The 7,551-nt window shown below is 43.5% G+C and overlaps 1 pseudogene; it reads left to right on the top strand.

Annotated features, from left to right (window-relative positions):
* Positions 1-2,032: 2,032 nt before the first annotated feature.
* LOC103083466 (rho-related GTP-binding protein RhoG pseudogene) lies at positions 2,033-2,608 on the top strand (annotated as a pseudogene).
* The last annotated feature ends 4,943 nt before the right edge of the window (positions 2,609-7,551 follow it).

The raw sequence follows: 7,551 nt of genomic DNA, 5'->3' as shown, positions 1-7,551 counted from the left end.
CTGAACCTTCCCTTTCTTTGAGAGTTTGCTATAGGTGAGGATGTTTTGGTTTTCTTCAGACCTGGGATGTTCTAGGTGCATTTCATCATGTAGGCCTGGTATTTATTATATATACCAGGAGTACTGGTAGACGTAAATAAGAAAAGAGTGTAGATGGCTCTTCCTAGTTATAGAGGTGAGGAGCTGAACTTGGGATGCAAAACGGTCTTTGTGCCTAAGAGTTTTGCTCTGGTTCAGCAACCCCCTCAGATGCACTGTTGTCACTTTGAGCAGAGACACCGGATGATACCTAGAGGCGGCTGGAAAGATGAGTTGTACAGGCAGTGATTGCTATCAGAGGCAAAAGAAATTAATCCAAACTGGGAAAGTCAAGGAAGGCTATTCTCAAGGAGTGTGGTGGTGACTTTGCCCTGTTTCCATTGACCTTGTGTGTTTGATCCTCATGCGTATTCCTAGATGGAAAAAGACAGCTATGGTCAGTGAGTCTTCTGGGATGATTGCCTACTAGAGCTGAATCAGGCTCTGGACTTTTAGCTGTGGGACCTGTGCCAAGGAAAGGAAGCCTTCTAGGTGGAACGCCTCACTGGGCAGAGCTGGCTGTGTGAGGAGAGAGCTACCCCTAGCGGGCCTGTGCGAAGCATGCTGAGAAGGCCAACTTTTTTTTACCTTGACCCAAAATGAGCTGTTTTGTTTTGTCTGGTTTTGTCTATGATATGGACCTAATGTAGACCTTAGCTAATAAGACAGCAGGATGGGAGAATGTGTCTATTCCCCCACATTCCCAAGGTGAGAAACTAATTGATTCTCAAATTTTTTTCCATAATCAAATACATATGATAACGTGTCCCCTTTCCTCCATGTTCGGACACTTGAAGTTAATGCTGTGAGGATTGGATCTGAAATTAGGGTACTAGTTAAGAAGCTAAAGAAAATGGAGTGCTGTGGAGGCACTGACACAGTAGGGCATTGACAGAATATTAATAAGGGGATACAGACATGGGAGCTCATAGTAAACATGCTCCCTGGAGATCATCTGTGTTGTACCATTAACTCGCAAATACTTGATTCATGAAGAAATGGACGAGAATATAGTGGTGTTAATGACCTGTAGTTTTACTCAGATAAGGTTGGAAGGGGTGAGACCCCCTGGTTTGTCTAGCATTGTACTCACATTATAGAACTTTTGCCTTCCCTGGCAGATTAGTAATTTCTGTGAAGTCATAGTAGCTTCTAACACTTAATGAGTACTTCCTATGTGGCAGGCGCTAATAAGTACAGCACATGCATTCTTTCATGTAAGCTTCAGGTTAAAAACTTGCCCGAGTATCACAAAGCTTAGGAAAAGAGAGGACTGGTTTTCGACTCCAGGAGGTCTGACTTCAGAGTCTGGACTCTTAGCCACTTCTCTATGTGGCTGAGTCTGACTGGCCTACCTTTCTCTCCAGTATTATGATGTCACTGTTTTTTAGGAACAGAGTGTTCCTTTGCTGAGTCTATAGCCACAGACCCAAAGTAAGAGACATGTTTCCTTTCGTTTCAACCTTGGGAACCTTCTTTCTATACCAATTTTTTTTTTAATTAGTTAATATTTATTTAGCATCTGCTATATTTTAGAACCTTTGATACTGTATATGCAGACCTTATGACGATACTGCAACATAAATACCTATCTTGTTGGGCTCACAGTCCTTTTTGAGAGTCTGATGACAGCTTTGGATCTTCTTTCCAGAAAAATTTCCTTATGCACATAATATTGCACACAACTGCAGAGGTGGCTTCTAGAATCTACTGAAGCTTATCCTCTAGCAGTCCATGGACTCCATGGTAAGAATTCTTGCCCTCTGCAACCTTTCGCAGCTGACTCTTCCATAGTGTTAAGAGGCCAGGCAAGTGGCGGTGGCGGTGGGAGGGGGTCTCACCTCCTTTCTTTCTTCTCAGAGAGAAATGTTTATACGGCTTAGGCTCCCTAAATTAACCAGATGTCTCTGAACATTCTTTCTTTCTCTCTTGTCTGTAGGACTCCAAGGGAAGAATGCAGACGATTAAATGTGTGGTTGTGGGAGATGGGGCTGTAGGTAAGACCTGCCTCCTTATCAGTTACACAACAAACGCCTTTCCCGAGGAGTATATCCCTACTGTCTTTGACAACTATAGTGCCCAGACATCTGTGGACGGCCAGATCGTCAGCCTGAACCTGTGGGACACAGCTGGCCAAGAGGAGTATGACCGACTGCGAACACTCTCCTACCCCCAGACCAATATCTTCGTCATTTGTTTTTCCATTGGCAACCCATCTTCTTATGCCAATGTGAGGCATAAGTGGTACCCAGAGGTCTCCCATCATTGCCCCAATGTACCTGTTTTGCTGGTAGGCACCAAGAGGGACCTGCGAAGTGACACTGAGACAGTGAAGAAGCTGAAGGAACAGAGCCTAGTGCCCACAACTCCTCAGCAAGGCACTTCCCTGGCTAAGCAGGTGGGGGCTGTGAAGTATCTGGAATGTTCAGCCCTGATGCAGGATGGGGTCCATGAGGTATTTTCAGAAGCTGTCCGGGCTGTACTGTACCCTGCCACAAAGAAGAACAGCAAGAAGTGTGTCCTCTTATAGCTTTTGGGGTGCTGCTTGGGGACTGCACCTAAGGAGAATAAGGGGGAATTCCTTTGACAGCATTTAACAATGCCAGCGTGAGCCACTTATCTCTTCCCCTGGAAACCCTGGACTCCACGTTATTCAGCTTTTGGAGGAACAAAGAGAGGCTAGTTTGCACTTGGCTGCTTTGAAGTTTGGTCTGAACCTTTTGGAGGAAGTTTGAGAGAGTGAGTGTGTGTGTCTCTCCTGTCGAAGTGGTAAGAGGAGATGCCACCAAGTGCTGTACTTTTCTGTCCTGGCCAGGCCACGACTAAGCAGAACAGCCTAGCACTGTTGTTTGTAGGCTTTTGCTTGGCTGTTTAAAATCTAATTTCAGCATTCCTGGCTGTATTTACCGTTGAGCAAGTGCCTCACAGAAGGACAAGTTTCTCCAAGTTTTCAAATCATTGCCTTAAGCTTTCTGATATACTAATTTTTGGAAACCATCTTATGTGTGCTTCCTGGGTGTTCCCAATGTTGACATGCTCTTTCCATTCTTGAGAGGAGATATTTTTGCAATAATGGTTAAGCAGCATTTCTAGAGTTCTGTGAGATGGTAACAGATGTTTCTTAAAAGGGTTCTGTGGTCAAATAAGGCAGGAACCAGTGATTTAAATAATGCCGAATAGTTTCTTCTACTGCAGGAAGTTATAACTTTTATTAAGTATGCAATATTTCCCAAACTTATTTCACTGAACTTTTGTTTTTTGGCCCCATGCAACACCTATTAACATCTCTGGGAACACAGTTTCAGAGATGCTGAATTACAAGGGACTGGGAATTCTCATGGCGGAGACTGTGAAAAAAGCATAATGTGGTCCTGTTCTTTGTGCTGTTTCCCTCTTCATTGCCTTTGAGAGGAATGTTTACCAGCCATGGCCTTGTTATTGGTTTCTCTTCCATCCTCAGGAGGTGGGTTTGGCAATTAGTCATGATAGTATATTGGCTGTGGGATCTGATGTTCAGATCTGCTCTTGGATTCTGCTAGCATGGTGATGTGTAATGAACAGTCCCTCTGAAGAGCTGTGTCTCTGAGGCTTCTGTGTGGCTCTTTTTTCTCTCATCATCCTTCCGCTTGAAGGAAAGACCACTGAAGATTAAGCCCCTAAATAAAACCAACGAAACGACCAACGAAATAAAATGTCCTGCCAGTCACTGTCAGGGGATTCTGTGATTCCCTCTGATACTTCTCTTCTGCTGTCATTCCTCTGAGTCACTATAAAGACTACCTTGCTCTCTTCCTGTTCCTCCTGCCTCTGTGTATCTCCCTGTGTGTGTGTTCAGCCCTGTGTGCCTTTTGAGGTTGCTCCAAGAGAGCTGGGGTACGTTGGGTTTCCAGGCCGCAGGGCTGTTGTCGCCCTTGTGGTGGTGTTGCTGGAGTTGCTCAGCCTGCTCTCGGGGTGGAAGGAGTCAGATTCCATATCCCAGCGGGCCTGCTGCTCCTTCTCCCTAGTTGTATTTTTGACCTTCTTCATTTGATATGGAAGGAAACCTTAACTTCTCTACCTGGCAAATAGTGGTTGACAACTCCACCGTGCACATATCCTCTCACCCTGCCAGAATAGCATGGGATTTGTTTTGTTTTGTTTTGTTTTCCTGTGGTACGCGGGCCTCTCACTGTTGTGGCCTCTCCCGTTGCGGAGCACAGGCTCCGGACGTGCAGGCTCAGCGGCCATGGCTCACGGGCCTAGCCGCTCCACGGCATGTGGGATCTTCCCGAACCGGGGCACGAACCCGTGTCCCCTGCATTGGCAGGCGGACTCTCAACCACTGCGCCACCAGGGAAGACCATAGCACGGGATTTTTGAGAGTTTGGGAAATGGAGCTAAAAGGAACACATACCTCCCCTTGGGGTGGGTGGAGTGCCTGAGCTTCGCCCTGTGATCATCTTGCTGTTGCTCTTTGACGGGATATGATCAGAGTAACCTCAGGCTAACTGAACCTCCTGAATAGGGTTGCCAGATAAAATACCATAATTGTTTAAGTATAAGTGTGTTCCGTGCAATATTTGGGACACACTTACACTAAAAAATTATTTGCTGTTTATCTGAAATTCAAATTTAATGGGGCATCCTGTATTTTTATTTGCTAAATCTGGCAACCCTACTCTTGGAGAACCTGGAAACTGGAGGTCAAATATCAAGTATTGATAGAAGATAAAAGGTTATGTAGGGACTTCCCTGGTGGTCCAGTGGGTAAGACTCTGCGCTGACGATGCAGGGGGCCCAGGTTTGGTCCCTGGTCGGGGAACTAGATCCCGCCTGCCACAACTAAGAAGTCCGCCTGCCTCAACTAAGACCTGGTGCAGCCAAAATAAATAAATAAATAAATATTTTCTGAAAATGGTTATGTAAATTCTCTATTCTTCCTCTTCTTCTGGTTGCCTTTTCCCTCACGGTGGACTAGTGTTTTGTTTTCTTTTTCCTTCATGACTGTACCCTCCACTTCACATAGTACTTCATTGGTGTGTATTTCTACACTGCTGATTGTCTAAAGCTGTGGAGGATCCAGGATGAATACTGTTGTCCAGCGCTTGCCTTCTATCTCAGGTCCAATGTACTGTATCTATTTTCCAGTGTGTGACTCAGGGCCTCCTGGGGGTGGCAGGGATTCTGTATGAGAAGTGAGTCAACTGGAAGAGGGTGAGGGTGGACCTCCTCAACTAAGGCCCAGTAGCACTTTGGAAAGTGGGGCTGCTGTTACAGTCATGTCGCCACCGTAGAAGTCAACTGGCTTCTGGGCACTGTGCCCACTGCCCTTGGGTAGAGTCACTGGGTTTTCCCAAAGGCAGCCAAATGAAAGTGTATTCCAGTCTCAGGATGTTCTGATTGATGCCACCTTGGGTGCTCACAGGACTTCATGGTTCAAAGGGGTTAGAAACATGGCTGTCACCTGGGTCTCTGGGAACTTTCTATTTAGCTACTGAAATCTTTTAAGTTGGCTTTTAATTTAATAGTGCCTCCTGCTCTCCTTTTGCCTGGCAAATTCCCAAATGTAAGCCTGGGTTTGGTTTGGGCAAATTTGTGTCCTCTAATAAATGGAGGTGTGATCCACAAGTCTGAGAGAGTGGTTTTGTATTGGTCTGATTTAATAGTCTTAAGCATACACTGACATCTTGGTTTTTATACTTGAAAGGAATTTGTATGAAGACTAACATTGCTAATATCACTTTTAAATTATTCATAAGGAATGGTAATAAACTTTTCTGATTTTACTGGGTCCATCACTTTCTAAAAATCAAAGCAATTCCTCACCACCACCCCTTTGCTTTGAGTGGTTTGTAAATGCTTTTCAGCTTGCAAAGGATGAAATAACTATAATTGTCATATTGCACATGGCACCTATGTGTAGCTGTGCTTATTTCTCTACATCAGATAATCAGGGTAAGGAACTGTCTGCCCTGCTAACATTGATTGTCTAGTTCCTGCCCACCCCCTACCTATTCATCCCCAGGATTTAGCTTCATTTCCTGGTTTTCAATAATGACAGACCAGTTAGTTCCCTGTTGGTGATTTTCCTCACTTATTACACTACATTCAGTAAACAATTATCAAGCTCCTACCGTGTTACAGGCTTGACTGTGCTAGGGGCTGGGTTGTGAAGATAAGATATGTCATTTAATATTTTTTGCCTCTTCCAGTTATCTCAGAAAAATCTCCTTCCCGTTTGTTATAAAAATGAACTAGGGAATTCCCTGGTGGTCCAGTGGTTAGGACTCTGTGCCTTCACTGCTGAGGGAGTGGGTTCGATCTCCTCCCCCCCAAAAAAACCATAAAGAACCCCCTCAATCCTGGCTAGCAACTGTAAATAGCGCTGGTGAGTAAAGAAGTGCAAAACCATGTTTTGTGTTTTTTTAAAAACAGCTTTATTGAGGTATAATTTACATACTGTACAATTCACCCATTTCAGGTGTACAATTTAATGATTTTTAGTAAATTTACTGAGTCATGCAACATCACCAAAATTAAGTTTGAGAACACTTCCATTGCCCCAAAGAGATCCCTCATGCGGTTAATCCCCGTTCCCACCCCCAGCCCCAGGCAACCACTAATCTTTGTCTTTTCTGAACATTTCATATAAACGGAATCAAACAATACATGGGTATATAACGAAAAAGAAGAGATAAGAACATACTCATTCGCATATATTTTCAAAAAGAAACAGGAAATACAAATAGCGAATCATGCTGTACATCTGAAACTAATGTTAATGTCAATTACGCCTCAATTGAAAAAAAATAATAAACGAAGGATAAACCAGAAATTAATGAAAATGGTTACAGGGAGTGGGTGACAATGGGGCAGAGAGTGTAGGCATGGGAGCAAGACTTTTCTGGAAATAGCTTTTTAAATAGTTTTGACTTTGAACCATGTAAAAGTTTATATTTTTTTTAATAAAAATTTCATAAAACTTTTATCCTTTTTATTAAAAAGGACAATAAAAGCAAATCCTAAAGTTGAATACAAACGGAAACAACTCCACAGAGGAAAAAAAAAGATTCACGTAATTTTTAATAGGATATAGTCTAAGGACAGAAAACTGCGAAGAACTTCTGAACTTTACTTAGGTTAATTGTTGGTAGTGGTATTGGTCTTGTAATTCTGAAAAGAGTAATATATTGGTGTTAGGAACCAGAGTTTTCATTGTAAGAGAAGCAAGATACAAATATGAAATGGGGAACGGCGAGGGAGAACCCTGTGGTATTAGATTTGAATCGAAGGTATTAGTATAAACTCATTCATTTAAAATTTTTTCTCTCTCCACTGAAAGGGCCTACAAGCAATGATGCCCCAGTTTTGTTTTGTTTTTTTAAAATATTTATTTATTTATTTGGCTGTGGCGGGTCTCAGTTGCGGCATGCGGGAGCTTTAGCTGCAGCATGCGAACTCTTAGTTGCTGCACGTGGATCGAGCCTGGGCCCC

The sequence above is a fragment of the Lipotes vexillifer genome, unplaced genomic scaffold (assembly GCF_000442215.2).
Source record: "Lipotes vexillifer unplaced genomic scaffold, Lipotes_vexillifer_v1.1 scaffold926, whole genome shotgun sequence".
In the NCBI taxonomy this organism is placed as follows: domain Eukaryota; kingdom Metazoa; phylum Chordata; class Mammalia; order Artiodactyla; family Lipotidae; genus Lipotes; species Lipotes vexillifer.
This window is presented reverse-complemented; position numbering and strand designations above follow the sequence as displayed.